Consider the following 16669-nt stretch of genomic DNA (forward strand, 5'->3'; position numbering starts at 1 on the left):
CAAAATCACTTGACACTTTTGAAAATCTTGGCCATAACTTCTAATTTGAATAGACCTGTATGAGTTCCCAAGTCAGTCTTTTCATTCCTCAGTTGCATAACTTAACACAAACTGTTTTGTTGTGGCTTTGTTCAGTGTGTATAACTCTAGGTCTCAATATAGTAAGGTACTTCAGTACATACCTAACTTTAACTACATGAGTAGTTCTTCACTGGGATTACTTATGTGATTAAAGCTAGGCATGTGCTTTAGTATCTTGCTGAATTGGGGTCTGAAAACCTTTTTTTGTTTTTAATCTGCTATTCTTTCTCCTTTTCTCCTTTCTTTCTCTTTATTCTCCTCCTCACTCTACTTTTCCTTCCTCTTTTCTACTTTTCCCATCTTCTTCACTTTTTCCTCTTCCTTCTCCCCCCACTCTCCATGTTTTTGTTCTGTTAAAGATATAAAAGAGCATTGACCAGTGTCTCCAAAAATAGGACTGGAGATGGGAAGAGGAGTCAATTAATATTGCTTCCAGTTTTCAATTAATTTCTACTGGAAGGATGCCTGTATGTTGTATGCTAAGAGGTTTCTGGTTCTACACATCTAAAAGTTAGGAGAGAAGAGGAATTATTGATGAATTCCACTCCTAAGTGCTCCATAATATGGGAACCTTTTACCTCTTTAGCTGATCAAATCAGTCTTAAGCTCAGTTTTTGTAAATGGATTTCCGGGTTGGGAACTGGGGAAGCTCTGCTGTCCTGCACTGAGAATAATCTGAGCATCAATGTCCACGTGGTTCTCTGTGCAGAATCAAGGCCTTAATATGTGTATTTATAATTTTAAACTGAGGCTTTATTTGAATGTGAAAGTGGTGATACTTCTTGGAAATTATTTGGTTTTATATCATGTAAAATTTGGATAGATATAATGGGTTTCCAGCCTGTGTGGGATGGGAGAAAGGGGCAGACGGGGTTTTTACCTCATAATAGTAGTAGATGACAGGAAGGGTGCTATTTCTCTATTATAAATGATGAGATATGGTTTTTTGTGTGTGTGTGTTCTCTTGACCACCAGGGATTATTGGATGGAACAGGGTCATGTTTCTGACCTGGTGTCACCGTGCCTCAATGGGTCACAGCTGAGAATGCCAGATTCAGGACAAACTGCTGAAAAATAGGATAGACTTACCCCAAACTGGTGATTATTCTCTCATTAGATTATACCAATCCAGTAGCAAAAATAAACTTCTTTCTCTCCACATTGGTTAACAAGAAGTCAGAAATGCAGTCTCCTTAGGTATTCCAGCTGTTGTCTCACCACCCAGACACTAGATGAATGGTTATTGAAAACCAATTTAATCAAATATAGGGTCCTTCTAATCCCAAGAGATCAGCCACTTGGCCAAGTCAATATATAACTCAGATCTTACCCAATAATCACACTGTTGCCAACTAAACTAAAATCTAAAGGTTTATTGAGAAAAGAAGAAGAGTGTTAAAATGGTTAATAGGTCATTGTGATGGGGTGCCTTCCCCACACTGGTCCATAACAGGTTAATAGAGCCCTAGGGAGGCTGTGTAGGAGGCAGCCAATTAGAGAGGGGCTGCGAGGAGCAGCCAATCAGGGCCAGGCTGGCCCATCTAAGAAGGGCTGCAGAGCAGAGTCAATAGCTGCCTGGAGCCTGCGGAGGGAAAACCAGGCTCCTAGTAGGAAGAAGGAGTGACAGCACCCTGGTCAGAGCAGTACTGCTAGCAGGGATCAGGGAAGGTAGAGAGAGCTCCTGGCTAGTTGCTAAGACCGGCAGGCTGAAGCTCTAAGCAAGAGTAAAGAAGGTGCTGGGAGTCATGGGGAAGTAACCCAGGGAAATGAACTGAGGAGTCAGAGGGGGCACATCAAGTGGTGGCCATCTACAGGGTCCCTGGGCCGGGACCAGGAGTCTCTCTCCCCCCCCCTCCCCATTGCCACTGAGGAAGTGGCCAGACGGGCTGCAGTCACAACTGAGGGAAGTGGCTGGATGGCAGACTGCAGGTCCCCTGGAAAGGGGAGCATAGAGTGTGGCACAGCCAGAGGTCTGTGTCATGAAGAGTACGCTGTGGTCCTGGGAGTGACGTGGGTCCTGGAGCAGAAGTGATGGCGGTGAGACACCACCAGGAGAGGCACACTGACTAGCAGAGCTAATTCCCCGGACAGCCAGCAGGAGGTGCCGCATTGGTGAGTCACATCCACGTTAGTTATAGACATACAATAATTGCAGTGTCCTTATATCAGGTTTATAGCAGTAATGGACTAGACTTCTGGCTTGTAAATAGGGTTGCCAATTTTGGTTGGAGATATTTCTGGAGGTTTCATCACATGACATAATAATTAATTCCTGGAGACTCCAGGACAATCCTGGAGGGTTGGCAACCCTACTTATAAAGTCTCTCTGGTAACTTCCAAAAGATTGAACTGTGGACTAAGGACCTTCCAATATGCTCCTTTTAATTGTAAATCCACAGTCCAGAGACTGAGAGCAGGAAAGATGCAAAATGAAGTCGTCCCAGGTGCCTTTTATACCCTTTGCTATGTGCCTGGAAATTTTCTGTTTCAAACAAAGCTCACAGCCCAGTTTCTGAAAGTTATTGGCACAAAATTAATGGAGATATCTTATCTCCTAGAACTGGAAGGGACCTTGAAAGGTCATCGAGTCCAGCTCCCTGCCTTCACTAGCAGGACCAAGTACTGACTTTGCCCCAGATCCCTAAGTGGCCCCCTCACAACCCTGGGTTTAGGAGGCCAATGCTCAAACCACTGAGCTATCCCTCCCCCCTGAAGTCCAGGGTCAAATGAGGATATCACATGTCCTTACAAGGTTTGATGACTCACCAGGGGTAGCCATTGGCCCCTTGGAGGCTGAGGCGTCGGCAGGAAGAGATATCTTGGCAGAATGAGTTTCTTCTATGGCCCATTGTTAGAGTGAAATGTCGTTAATGGGTCATCAAACTTGAGTAGTCCATTTACAATGGGCAGCTAGTGTGGATATGTAAACTGCCTTGTGGGTGTTACCCCAGGAACAAATACATTTGGGAGCTATATCTCCAATATTCATAACTTTAGCTACTATGATGATACATGGATTTAAACAGGATAATCTTATTTAGAAAATCATAACTTTTTTAGTGACACTTTATATGACATGCTTCATACAAGATTTGTTGCAATTGTTTAACAGTGGCAATATTGTAAGAACAAAAATATAGCCATACTGGATCAGATCAATGGTCCATCTAGCCCAATATCCTGTCTTCTGACAGTGGCCAATGCCACGTGCTTCAGAGGGAATGAACAGAACAGGTAATCATCAAGTGATCCATCCCCTGTCACCCAATATATGATCAATGATATACATGGTCATATCTCAATCATACAGCATCACACCTGAATATAGAGAGAAAAGAGGGAAGATGATGGTGTCTGTTACAGTTTGGGGCAACTACATTTGTATTTCCCCTTAGTGGTCCAGCAAGGGCACCCACTCTCAGGCTTTTGGCTCCCTAGCTGTTGTGTTTCTCGGGTGGAGACCTGTGTCTTTCTCCCTTCTGACCAGGCTATTTCCAGGCCAAACATTTCCCTGCCTTTACTGTGTTATTCCCAGCACAAGACCATCTGCCTAAACAGGTGTAGTTGCTTTCTCTTCAGAGATTAATAACAGAGTAATTGCAAACAGTTATAGGTTACCACACAGCACTTCCAAAGGCGTAAGCATTACAGAGAAAACATATTGAAAACAGTAAAAGAACCTACACACATGTGAATAAACTTACCAGAGATCACCCCAACTGTTTCCAACCTGGGCTCTGGCAGGTAAATCCCTAAACTCCCCCTTCCCCGAAGGGGCTTTTTGTGCTCACAAGTTCATAATATCCTTAGCTCAGAATTAGCACCCACTCTCATGGGGCCTCAGTAGGCCAAGTCCTTCCAACCCTTCCCTAAGGATTGGGGCTCACCTTGGACCAGAAGTCCTGTCCGCTTACTGGATCAGGAAGGAGGCCCTGAGCCAGTTTAAAACCAGGCTATTTATCCAAAAATTCTCCCTTTATCTGTTGGTCCCTGGAGAATCTACTTTGAACTAGTCTATGCAGACCTCTCCAGGGGGAGGTGTTTCTCTGGAGATGTTACAAACCGAGTGAATTTGCCTAATCACTCTCTGCTATTCTCCTGTTTACTCTTCCCATGGCAATGCATACAATCATGCAATAACACCTAGATAATTGCAGTTTTAATATGGTGAACTCCAAAAATATTAAACTCAATTCAATTTGTTTTAACTCAGTTCAGTAAAACAGAGGAGTGCGGTGGCACCTTGAAGACTAACAGATTTATTTGGGCATAAGCTTTTGTGGGTAAAAACCCACTTCTTCAGATGCATGGAGTAAAAATTACAGATGCAGGCATTAATATACTGACACATGAAGAGAAGGGAGTTACCTTACAAGTGGAGAACCAGTGTTAACAAGGCCAATTCAGTCAGGGTGGATATGGTTCACTCCCAATAATTGATGAGGAGGTGTCAATACCAAGAGAGGGAAAATTGCTTTTGTAGTGAGCCAGCCACTCCCAGTCCCTATTCAAGCCCAAATTAATGGGGTTAAATTTGCAAATGAATTGTAGCTCTGCAGTTTCTCTTTGAAGTCTGTTTTTGAAGTTTTTTGTTGTTGTTGAAGGATGGCTACTTTTAAATCTGTTATTGAATGTCCAGGGAAATTGAAGTGTTCTCCTACTGGCTTTTGTATGTTACCATTCCTGATGTCTGATTTGTGTCCATATATTCTTTCATGTAGAGACTGTCCAGTTTGGCCAATGTACATAGCAGAGGGGCATTGCTGGCACATGATGGCATATATCACATTAGTAGATGTGCAGGTGAATGAACCCCTGATGGTATGGCTGGTGTGGTCAGGGATGGCCTAGATAATACTTAATCCTGCCATGAGTGCAGGGGACTGGACTAGATGACCTCTTGAGGTCTCTTCCAGTCCTATGATTCTATAAATTCAAATCTGTTGAGTTTGGATTGAAAATCACTGTAACACGATGTAAGTCTTACACTATTGATAACTGTATTGCAATAGTTTGGAGAATCCTGGGGAAAGGTCTCTTGATTTTTATCTGCTACGTTCATCATTAACCTCTTTTACAGGAGCATAGTGCATGTATATGGTTATTATAAATTAATGGAGATATCCTATCTCCTAGAACTGGAAGGAACCTTGCAAGGTCATAGAGTCCAGCCCCCTCACTAGCAGGACCAAGTTCTGATTTTGCCCCAGATCCCTAAGTAGCCCCCTTAAGGTTTGAACTCACAACCCTGGGTTTAGCAGGCCACTGCTCAAACCACTGAGCTATCCCTCCCCCATGGTGATGTGTAAATCACTCCGCTGTTAAGATTGAAACTAGCCAAGTGATTTTGGCACCATCCAGAGAAGATTACTTTTCCTGATGTTTGCAAAGAATTATTTAAGTAACAAGCCTTAATAGTTGATGGAACAGCAAATTATTATATCTACAGTTATGTATTGTGCAATTAGTTTTCAATTAAGTCTTAAAGGTAATGCTTCACTGATTATACGTTAATGCTAAATTAACAAATATGAATTGCCATTGTTAAGGCTATGTTATTTTATTATTTGTTTAGGATAAATAAGCAAGGCTGTTCTCTGTGTTGTCGTCGTTTTCAACAAAGAGTAACAGGATTTAAACTCTTATCCTACAGAGAAACTGCTCTCATTTGCTCTGTTTTTCTTCCTTTGGGTACTTGGCTAAAAAAATTAACATGCAAATTCCAAAAAGTATTGCACTGCTGCAATCCAATACTGTGGCAGATGCTCAGACAATTAATGAAAAAATCTGCTATTAATAAAATGTAACCATATGCATTTTTAATAATTGTCCCATGGATTGCAGCAGATACCCATCTACCCAACATGAAAAATTTTTCATGGGCATCTGCCACAGTCCAGAGAACCAGAACTGGGACCCTATGCTATGTTATTGAGTCCAATCTGTAGTGTCCCTTTTGTGTGTATTTTATCTAGTAATGGTTAGCGTTTTTCACAAATGATCTGCAGTTGGGCCCACTATTCAAAGACACATTCAACTCAGACACATGAATTGCTTACTCAATTTTATTTACTTTTACACAGGTAATTTCCCCCCAATATTTAAATCAAAGCACTACACAGAGCATTCTTTAAGCCTCTTGAAAGTATTTTGCTCCACACAACCTGTATTTTGATTTTCCCCTCCCTTTTTTGGAGAGAGGGGAGAAGGAATATTTTACTTTGCATTTTCAATTGTTTATTAGTAAATGTCAATTTCTTATTTGGTATTTTGTTTGACACTTTTTGAAATTTCATTTATAAAACATCTGAACCTAAAATTAATTTTCTCCATATAAAGACATTCTACTGTTCTTAACAAAAGTGATTTCATTGTTTGTTTCTCATGTAAATATCCTTCCATGATTCTGGATTCAGTACAGTGCACTGTTGATAAAATCAGTGCTCATGTTATTTCTTTCTATTCCAGAGGTCGAATGCAGTTCTTAGATCTTAACAGTGAATAACTCCTTTGATACTGGTTAGAGCTTAAACATTTACACAGTTGAAGTATTCCCATATGCCATTCTAAAACTTGACGGTAATGCTGGGACATCCAGATTAGACACAATACTATTAGCAGTAATAAAATCATAGCTATCTGAAGTAATGCTGGAACAGCCAGAATATTAGCAGTGCTATATTCACTACAGCCATATATCTGTTCCATAGACCTCCCAAATCATCACAATTGGCCCTCGTGAGGCCTTTGTGTATACAATACCAGAGAGATGAAGAATGCAAAATACAATCCAATGCAAAAAGTGGATTATTTCTATAAAACCAACAAAAAATAATCCTGCCTAACAATTAAACTGTTAAATTTATCGTGGCAGATTATTGTGGGAGGACACTAATGGTTTGAATATAAGTGAGTTTTCATGTTAATTTAGAAAGTTATTAATGTTAATTTATTATTGTCACCCTCTTCCTCTCTCCCCCTTCTATGCTGCTATTTGTAACCCACACCTCTTGTGTCTTGTCTTACATTAGGCCGTGATACTGCAAAGATTTACAGGTGTGCTTAACTTTACCCAGTTGAGAGTGCCATTAAATTAATGTGTGTAATGTTAAGCATATGCATACCTCTGCAGGATCAAGGACCTAAGTTGTAGGGGCACGGACTCATAACTGTTAAGCTGTGTAGTGATTTTTGGAAGTATTGTTTTAAAGCCTAAAAAAAGATAACCAACAGTCTGAATTCCAGCCAGGGTGGGTTAGGTATCCTGATCAGGTGGCTAGTGATAATTCAAAATCACAGTTTTAAACAGTGAGTGCCCATTTAGCCCTGGGGCCCTGATCCTGCAGAGATCTATGCATGTGCTTAACTTTACATACACTAATTCAATGGGAGTATTTAAGTGGGTAAAGTTAACCTTCAAAGAATTCTAATAGATTGGCAAGGCATGATTGCGCTTTACAAAAGCAATGTTGACTCTTCCCCAACATTTTGTGTTCATCTAAGTGTCTGATGATTCTGTTCTTTGCTATAGTTTCAACCAATTTGCCTGATACTGAAATTAGACTTACTAGCCTTCATTTGCCAGGATCACCTCTGGGACCTTTTTAAAAAAAATCAGTGTTACATTAGCTAACCTCCAGTCATCTGGTACAGAGGCTGATTTAAAGCAATAGTTTACATAACACAGTTAGTTGTTCTGCAATTTCATATTTGAGTTCCTTCAGAACTCTTGGATGAATACCACCTGGTCCTGGTGACTTACTACTGTTTTATCAATTTGTTCCAAAATCATCTCTATGGACATCTCAGTGTGGGACAATTCCTCAGATTGGTCCCCTAAAAAGAATGGCTCGGGTGTGGGAATCTCCCTCATATCCTCTGCAGTGAAGACCAATGCAAATAATTAATTTAGTTTCTCTGCAATGGCCTTGTTTTCCTTGAGTGCTCCTTTAGCACCTCGATCATCCAGTGGCCCCACTGAGTGTTTGGCAGGCTTCCTGGCTCTGACATACTTTAAAAAAAAATGTTAGTTTTTGTCTTTTGCTAGTTGCTCTTCAAATTATTTTTTGGCCTGCTTAATTATACTTTTATACCTGACTTGCCAAAATGTATGTGCCTTTCTATGTTCCTCATTAGGATTTGACTTCCAATTTTTAAAGGATGTCTTTGTGTGTAACTGTCTCCTTAACTCTGTTTAGCGATGGTGCCATTTTTTTTGATCTCTTGGGGTCTTTTTAATAATTTTTATTTGGAGTATACATTTTACTTTGAACCTCTTTATGGTGTTTTTTTTAAGTTGCCATGCAGTTTGCAGGCATTTCACTCTTGTGGTTGTTACTTTTAAGTTCCATTGGAATAGCTTCCTAATCTTTGTGTAGTTCCCCTTTCTGAAGTTAAATACTACGGTGGTGGATTTCTGTGGATTCCCCCCCCCCCCCCGCCCCCGGATATTTAATTTAATTACATTATGGTTGCTATTAGTGGACCAGATCCTGTGTGCCACTTAGGACTAAAGCAAGAATTGCCTCTCCCTTTGTGGATTTCAGAACTAGTTGCTTCAAAAATCAGTCATTAATGGTTTCTAAAAATTTTATCTCTGCATCCCATCCTGAGGTGACATGTACCCAGTCAATATGGGGATAGTTGAAATCCCCCATTATTATTGGGTTTTCTGTTTATTCTAGCCTCTCTAATCTCCCTGGGCATTTCACAGTCACTGTCACCATCCTGGTCAGGTGGTTAGTAATATATCCCTACTGCTATATTCTTATTATTAGGGCATAGAATTACTATCCAAAGAGATTCTATGGCACAGTTTATTTCAGCCAAGATTTTTACTCTATTTGACTCTATGCTTTCTTCCACATATAGTACCACTCCCATACCAGTGCAACCTACTCAGTCATTCCTATATATATATTGTACCCCAATATTACCGTGTCCTACTGATTATCATTGTTTCACCAAATTTCTGCCATGCCTATTATAGCAATATCCTCATTTAATACCAGGCACTCAAGTTCACCCATCTTAGTATTTATACTTCTAGCATTTGTATACCAGCACTTATAAAATTGTCAGTATTTAGTTGCCCGCCTTCATGTGATGTAATTGAATGGGACTCATTTTAGTTTTACTGTTTCTCTTCAGTTCCTATCTGTACTTTATCAACGTCTATCCTCTCCTCTTTACTGGGATATAGAACAGAGTTTCTCAACCCACAGGTTGGGACCCAAAATTGAGTGGCCAGAATGTTTCAAAGGGCCATGTGGCAGCTCCCGTGGCTCCTGTCCCACGGGGCTGGCTGGGCTCACCTCCCTGCTCCAGGCACTGCAACCTCTGGGATCCCAGCACCACTCGGGTTTGGCCCAGCTGTCATGATGAAGGGAGACTCGTTAGGCCAAATTTGAGTGTGGGGCACTTCAACCCCACGAGCCAGGTCAGAACTCCATTCACACAAATTTGGTTCAGTCAAGATAATGGGGCCAAACCTGAGCGGAGCTGCAACCCAGAAGATTGCAACATCTGGAGCAGAGAGCCAAGCCCAGCCAGCCCCACAGCACAAGAGCTGCAGGAGCCATCACTGTGGGGTGAGTGTCAGGCAGGACCCAATCCTCCCAGGGGGCAGGATCTGACTGAAACCACTTCAGAGCAGAGCCATAATCAGGGTGGGGCAAGTGAGGCAGCCATCCAAGACGCAAAGCTGTGGGGCTGGCTCAAGCCGGTGATGCCAAGTGGCTCAAGCCAACCCCGCATGGCGGGGCTCCATGGGGCCAGCCCCACATGGCAGAGCTTGGGGAGGAAGTGCCACCTCTGACTCACCTCAGTGGGCCACCCAAGCCTCTATGGGTAGGGGGGAGGACACCGCTACCAAAAATCTAGTGTGGGCACGTGACCCCACATGCTCCTGCCATGCGTCACCTCTGGTAGAGGGTGCAAATATGCTTGTTTGCCCTGGGCGTTAAAATGTCTAGTTACGTGCCCAGGGCCTCCACCCCCAGACTATTTACTGGGTCGTGACAGGTCATAAATATTTACAAATGGGTTGTAAGTTCAAAAAGGTTGAGAACCATGAATATAGAGTATCCCCCTTTAATAAATCCTCCCCTACCTAGCGGACAACTTTGTCTGAACTGTGTGGTACTCCACGCTTGTCAGCTTTCCCCCAGCCTTTAGTTTAAAAACTCCTCTACGACCTTCTTAATTTTACATGTCAGCAATCTGGTTCCATTCGTTTTAGATGGAGCCAATACTTCCTGTATAGGCTCCTCCTTCCCAAAAAGTTCCCAATAAACTTAAATCTCTCTTCTGAATACCATCATCTCATCCACGCATTGAGACGCTGCAGTTCTGCCAGTCTAACTGGCCCTGTGCATGGAACTGGAAGCATTTCAGAGGTTGTACATGTGAAGGGGTGGCAGGCAGCTGCCTCTATAGCAAAAATTCACCTTCCCTCAGAGCCAATGGAGTATCCTGCTTCTTTGCATCTGCATGGAGGGGAGAGGATATGTATCAGGGGAAATGAATGGGGTTGTGGGAGGGAAAGGATGTGCTTAATTTCCTCCCTGACATACAGTGGAGATTAGTCAGAAATGTTAGCAAAGACTGTCAAAAATTTTCTGTGGCACCCCCTCCATGCTGGCAAGCCTCCCTTTGTGCCATGGAAGTGTGGCTCCATTAGAGCTGTACTTTCAGGAAACCGGGGTAGAGCTTCTTATGGACAGACAGGGCCTTCAGGCAGACGGCTTCATGCTCTCCAAAGGTTCCTATAGATATATGAGATTTGTGGGCAAGATCCTTGCTTCCTTCCCCAGGGAGCCATCCTGCCAGGATAGAAGAATGGAGGGGAAACTCATGGAGTTTCCTGGCCCTACGCAGAGGATGAATATGGCCCTTTGTTTAGGGAGGGTAATTATTCTATGAAATTACCTGGCACTTGAATTGGCAACCAGTTTCACTCCTCTTATAACAGGGTGTTAAATATGCTGATTCCGAGCAAGAAATATTCTTTGCCCACTTGCTGATTTAGATCAGCTCTGATGTGTTAAATATTAAAATATTACCCATTTAAGAACTATTGTTACTTCTATCTTTAAAGTTAAGGTAGGAGGCCTGAAATAGCTGCCAGATAATAAGGCAGGAAGAACTAAGCAAATATCAATTTTTTTCCTTCTAGATTTGCATTGTAAAATACGACTGCTACTCCCATCATTAAATTTTGTCCTACATATTTTTAAACCACTATGTAAGTATCTCTGTGTAATGACCCTGGGTTGGAGGTGTGGAGGTGGAATGTGCCTTTTAAAAAGCTCAGTATAGATAAGACAGATTTTTTTTCATAGAAGTCTTGGAGAGATGATCAAAATTAATATATTTTAAGCCAAACTCTTTTCATTAATTTTACACCTTTAACAGTCATTTACACCTTTAACATGTTCATTTTATAGGAGTAATTCTCATTCTAAATGAATGGAATGTAGATCAGTGTTTCCATATTAAGAACTGGTTCTATCAAGGCTCATCTTGTCCATCAATAATAAATACTTGTCACCTAGAGGAGGTAAGAAACCATAGCAGCTAGCTAAGGTTTTCAGGTCTGACTGAAAATTAGACTAGAAGTCAAGATTCTCAGGTAGTCATTTGGGTCAATATTTGCCTTTCCTCACCTTCCATTTTCATGCAGGGCATATAGTAAACTAGATACAGAAATGTGTTCACAATGTGACTCATAAACTGCTGTCCTTCGACTTACACAGTTAATCAACAGTAACTTTTTCTTCATTTATTGAATAACTTTTTTACTCTGGAGCAAACTTACACACACACACACACACACACACAGCCCCCTTTTTAGTTCTGGCAAAACATGTAGTAGGGCTGTATTACAGATTTATCAGCCAGCTAGCATTCTGGATTCCCCAATAGCACACTGCATGCTTGCTTTGGATACTTCTCAAGTGTTTTGATTGTTCCAGGTGTTATAGCTAAGGATTTTTGTTAGTTAAAACTTCTGCTGGGTACAATTGTTCATGGTATTCAAAATCAATTTTGAAAACACTTCTGCTATTCTGGGAATGGCATTGAAATGCATCTGTAATGCTGGACCATACTTAATCAGAGTACAGTAGATGATTTTGGCATTCTTCCTCCTTGATGGTGTCCTTAGGAGGCCACAGAGAAGACAGAGGACCTAGTTTGTGTACATTTCTTTAGATGTTCCTGTCATGCGAGGACTGAGTTTGGCAGGAGAAGATAGTGTCATGTTCTGATGCTGGTAGACCAGGTGCCAGCTCATGCCAAAGCCCCAGGACTATTCACTTGTGTATTATATTATATATGCATCCGAAGAAGTGGGCTGTAGTCCACGAAAGCTTATGCTCTAATAAATTTGTTAGTCTCTAAGGTGCCACAAGTACTCCTGTTCTTTTTGTGTATTAGTATAGATCAAAGTGATTTTTAAATGCATAAGAGTGTATTTGGAGTTTAAACTTCATGAAAACTAATGGGATGTAACTAGCATTGTTTTTATTTATCTGTATGCCATTATAATGTACTAGCAAACATTTACATTGTGTTTACTCCTGTAACTAAATAACCCATCAAATGAGAAGGAAGCCTTGTGCAATGTAAACAAAGAACTTTAACAGAAAAGTGCTAATTGCAAAGCAAGTGGTCATTGTGTGTGATGATTGGAGGTCAAAGTCTCAAATTGCATTCCTCACTCTCCAACATCAAAGGAAAAACCCATGTGGGTAGTGACCCAGTCAGCTTGTTTTCTGTGAGAAGAAGCTATGAGTATGGATTGAGGGAAAGATCCTGCATCTCTGAACTGTTTGGATTCTAACAGGGTGGAATAGCTGAATGAGAAGATGGAGATCCTGGGTATTCTGGGTAGCCCTGAGAGACTTTTGAGAAACTGGCAGATTACTACATCTCTGCTACCATGTGGAATTATAGACTGTGACTCACTTGTACATATATTTTACCTGCTTTAACCTCCCAATAACTCTCATTTCCTTTTCTTAGCTAATAAATCTTCAGTTAACTATCGGACTTGCTACCATCATTGTCTTTGGTGTAAGACCTAAGGTACCAATTGATCTGGGGTAAGTCACTGATCTCTTGGGATTGGGAGTAACCTGAATGTGATGTGATGTGATTTTTGGTGTAAGTTACCTTTTATTACAAAGTTCAGTTTGTCTGAGTGGCAAGATAGACTGGAGAGCCTAAGGGGACTGTCTGTGACTCTATGGTAAGACTGGTACAGTGATCCAGGAATTCACATTCATTACCAGCTTGGTGAAATCTAATTATAGTACACACCACCAGTTGGAGCTGTCTGCCCTGTTTTCAGACAGCGTGTCCTGAGGTAGGCGCACTCAGTTGTGAGCCACTCCAGCCAACGTGGCACATGTGTTGTGAAAAATAGGGCAGCAGCAGAATTTGAAGTAGATGGCATGGGCCAAAATCATCCCTGGTGTAAATGAGGAAAAACTTCACTGAAGTACATGGATTTGCCTCAGGACTGAATTTGGACAAATGGAAACAATTATGTGAGTTCCTGATGCCATAAGTGTGTCTTCTGTGGTATACACTAGGAGAAATGTGACAGCACATATTTAATCCCGGTACTGTGGCTGTGGGGTTTATGAAGTGAGCTGTCAACTATGCACAAATGATAAGAACCCTCTCCTTAATGGTAAATAAACTTGCTCATATATGCCTTGTCAAAAATTGTTCATCAAGTTATCTTGAGTTAGATGTCAGAAAATAACTTACCTCTGTGCCCTTCCCCTTTCTTACCTGTGAAAGTTGCTATATATATATGTCAACCAGTAAAATAATACAAACCCAGAAAATGACATCTTATAGCTCTGACAGACATGAATTGACAAGCATTGTTCCTTTTAGGGCTCCCTGCTGCAGTGATAGTGTCGTCAGTCAGCCTTTGTGAGCTCGTTCTTCTGTATGCATATCACTGTTCAGTTAGAGCATGATGATTTCACATCTTAAACGAAAATTGCACCCATTTTTTCTCAGCACAGTAGTCTGGAAAGTCACATAGCGAGCACCACTTTTTCAGTGACATCAGACTCTGAGCTATCTAGGGCGTGTGGGCAATGCTTATTTTAGAAGATGAGTTTCTACAAGTGCTGGCACTGTACCCACTATACTGCTGAAAAAATATCATTTGTGACACTTAGTTTGCAATCTATATACCAGGCTCCTCTATCTTCCATCCTTAAATACGTATGTATATCCCAGGAAACATTACTTCAGTTACAGGGAATGAGGGAGTGTGTGTTGGGGGGAGTGGTGGTTGTGGGGAGGAAGCTGGACAATGGACTGGAAGAACATATTTTCTAGGTCCTCTGCAACACCTCATGAGAAAACATTGATGCATTACTTTATTGTTACAGAGGCACAGTAATCTCTCTCTAAATTAATAAATATTTTAGTTTGTCCTGAGTCCAGGTGGATATTTTTTTCCCACTGGGACCCATCAAATAGAATAAATTATGGGCCTGCTTAACCACTGAAAGCTCTAGGGAAATAATCTTTGCAATAACTGTTGAAACATGATGGTTTGGAAAAAAACAACTGATCGCTGAAATTTCTTTTTTGTCTGAGCACTAGGGCTGTCAAGCGATTAAAAAAAGTAATTGTGATTAATCGCACTGTTAATAATAGAATAATACTTATTTAAATATTTTTGGATGTTTTCTACATTTTCAAATATATTGATTTTCATTACAACACAGAATACAAAGTGTACAGTGCTCACTTTATATTTTTGATTACAAGTATTTGAACTGTAAAAAGAAAAAAAATGATGTTCTTAGAGATGTGTTGCTCATGTCCATTCCATTTTAGGTGACTCACAAGCAATATCCATGGAGGTAGGCTTGGAGTTCACAGCTTAGTGGCTTGCAGTACTGCCCTACCAAAGCCATCATCATCCCCGGCCTGCTCGGTCAGTGCATAGTGAGACGTAAAAGTGTGGACAGATGACCAGGTGGCTGCTCTACAGATGTCTCCACAGTCCTGGGGGAGGGCCTCCGTGAACTTATTAAGGGAGTCCCATAGGTTACAGTTATAATGTCCCAGCAGGGCCTGGTGGTTAGAGACCCTAAACTGTAAGCTGTCCATCGAATAAACCTTCCTGCCGAATAAGTAGAGTCTCTTGGCCTCCTTATTTTTCGGTGTTCCTCTGGGTTGGCCCTGCCTGCCCCTTTCGTTCACCATGGACACGACCAATGATGCTGTGGTGGGGATGGGTACACAGATACTCGAAGCCCTTTGCAGGGACACAGTATTTTTTTCCACTTTCTTTGGACATCAGCGGAATAGATGAGGGGGTTTGCCACACCGATTTGGCTATTTTGAGCACCTCTGGGTGGACGGGCAATGCAATTTTTGCCGGTGTGGGTAAGGAATGGTGTCCCTAGCCTCAGTTTGTCAGAGGGTAGAGATGGATGGCAGGAGAGAGATCACTTATGTGGTGGCAGAGATGACATTGAAGAGGTCATCTGCCTCCTCAGCTACCTCCTCAATCGGCAGGCCAAGCTTTTCAGCCACCCATTTAAGGAGGGCCTGGTGCTCCTTACAATCGTCCGGGGGACTGCTGGTGTGGGAGGGTCTGGCCACTGCCTCGTCCGGGGACGACGAAGACGTTTGTATCACCTGAGGGATGGTGTCATCCCCTCCCTTGTTGGGGGAAGGCTCCCTCGGTGCCGGGGTACGGTGCGCCGGCTCTCTTCCACTGCAGAGCTGTGTTCCAATTGCGTTACCAGCGGTACTTCTGCTGGTTTGTCCGCGGTCAGAGAGGACTGGGAGTTCTGGACCAGAATCACCAGCAGCCCCCCAAAAGTTCCAGTATGGCCACGGGGGGGGGGCCCACAGAACCCCTGCTGCGTTGGCACTGTGGCTGGAGCCGCCTCCGTCTCCCGTGTCGGAGAGGAGTCCGCCCATCTCGGCAACAGGCTAAAGTCATAGTCCGACCCTGACCACTGTCCCTCTGGTGACCACAGGGGGCCGTTGAGGCTTGTGTCTGCCTACTGACCCTGGTAGGCGATCAATGAGGGCATTGGGAGTAGCGTCGCCTGCTGGAGGAACAGTACCGGGGTGAGCGCGAACAACACGGAGATCCTGAACGAGCCCTCCAGGACAGAGACCAACAATGAGGAGACCTGTGACAGGGTGTTCAGTATCTAGGTGACCTATGGCCAGATAGTCGTCAGTACCAGAGGTATGGGGAGCAGCACTGCGAGTCTGGAGTCGTTTGCCTAGTAGGCGGGGATCTCGATGGAGATCTAGGTCTTCTGGCCGACGAGCTAGGTTGCGGTGCCGGGTCCTGAGGTCGCGGCGACAGGGACTTGCGCCTCTGATCTGGCGACCTGGGGTGTTCCGCCAGTCTATGCTGCAGCACCCTGGTGTCTTTCCCCTTTGGTGCTGCAAGTGGAGCCGTATCGGTAACCTGGCATGGCACTTCTGGAGCCGGTTGGCCTTGCTCCTTAGCCACCGGGACCACTTCAGGCATTGAAGGCCCCATCACTAGCTGGGAGCCCCTGCCACTGCCAGGGGTGGG

At 42.8% G+C, this 16669-nt stretch overlaps 1 long non-coding RNA gene across 2 annotated transcripts in view; it reads left to right on the forward strand.

Annotated features, from left to right (window-relative positions):
- The window catches only part of LOC135980802 (uncharacterized), a 28960-nt gene extending 13708 nt beyond the window's left edge, over positions 1–15252 (forward strand). For both annotated transcript variants that reach the window (XR_010597706.1, XR_010597705.1), the window contains exons 2-3: positions 13108–13187; positions 14956–15252. This is a non-coding gene — a long non-coding RNA (uncharacterized LOC135980802). The remainder of the gene's footprint in view (positions 1–13107; positions 13188–14955) is intronic.
- The last annotated feature ends 1417 nt before the right edge of the window (positions 15253–16669 follow it).

Source organism: Chrysemys picta, chromosome 1 (assembly GCF_011386835.1).
Source record: "Chrysemys picta bellii isolate R12L10 chromosome 1, ASM1138683v2, whole genome shotgun sequence".
Classification (NCBI taxonomy): domain Eukaryota; kingdom Metazoa; phylum Chordata; order Testudines; family Emydidae; genus Chrysemys; species Chrysemys picta.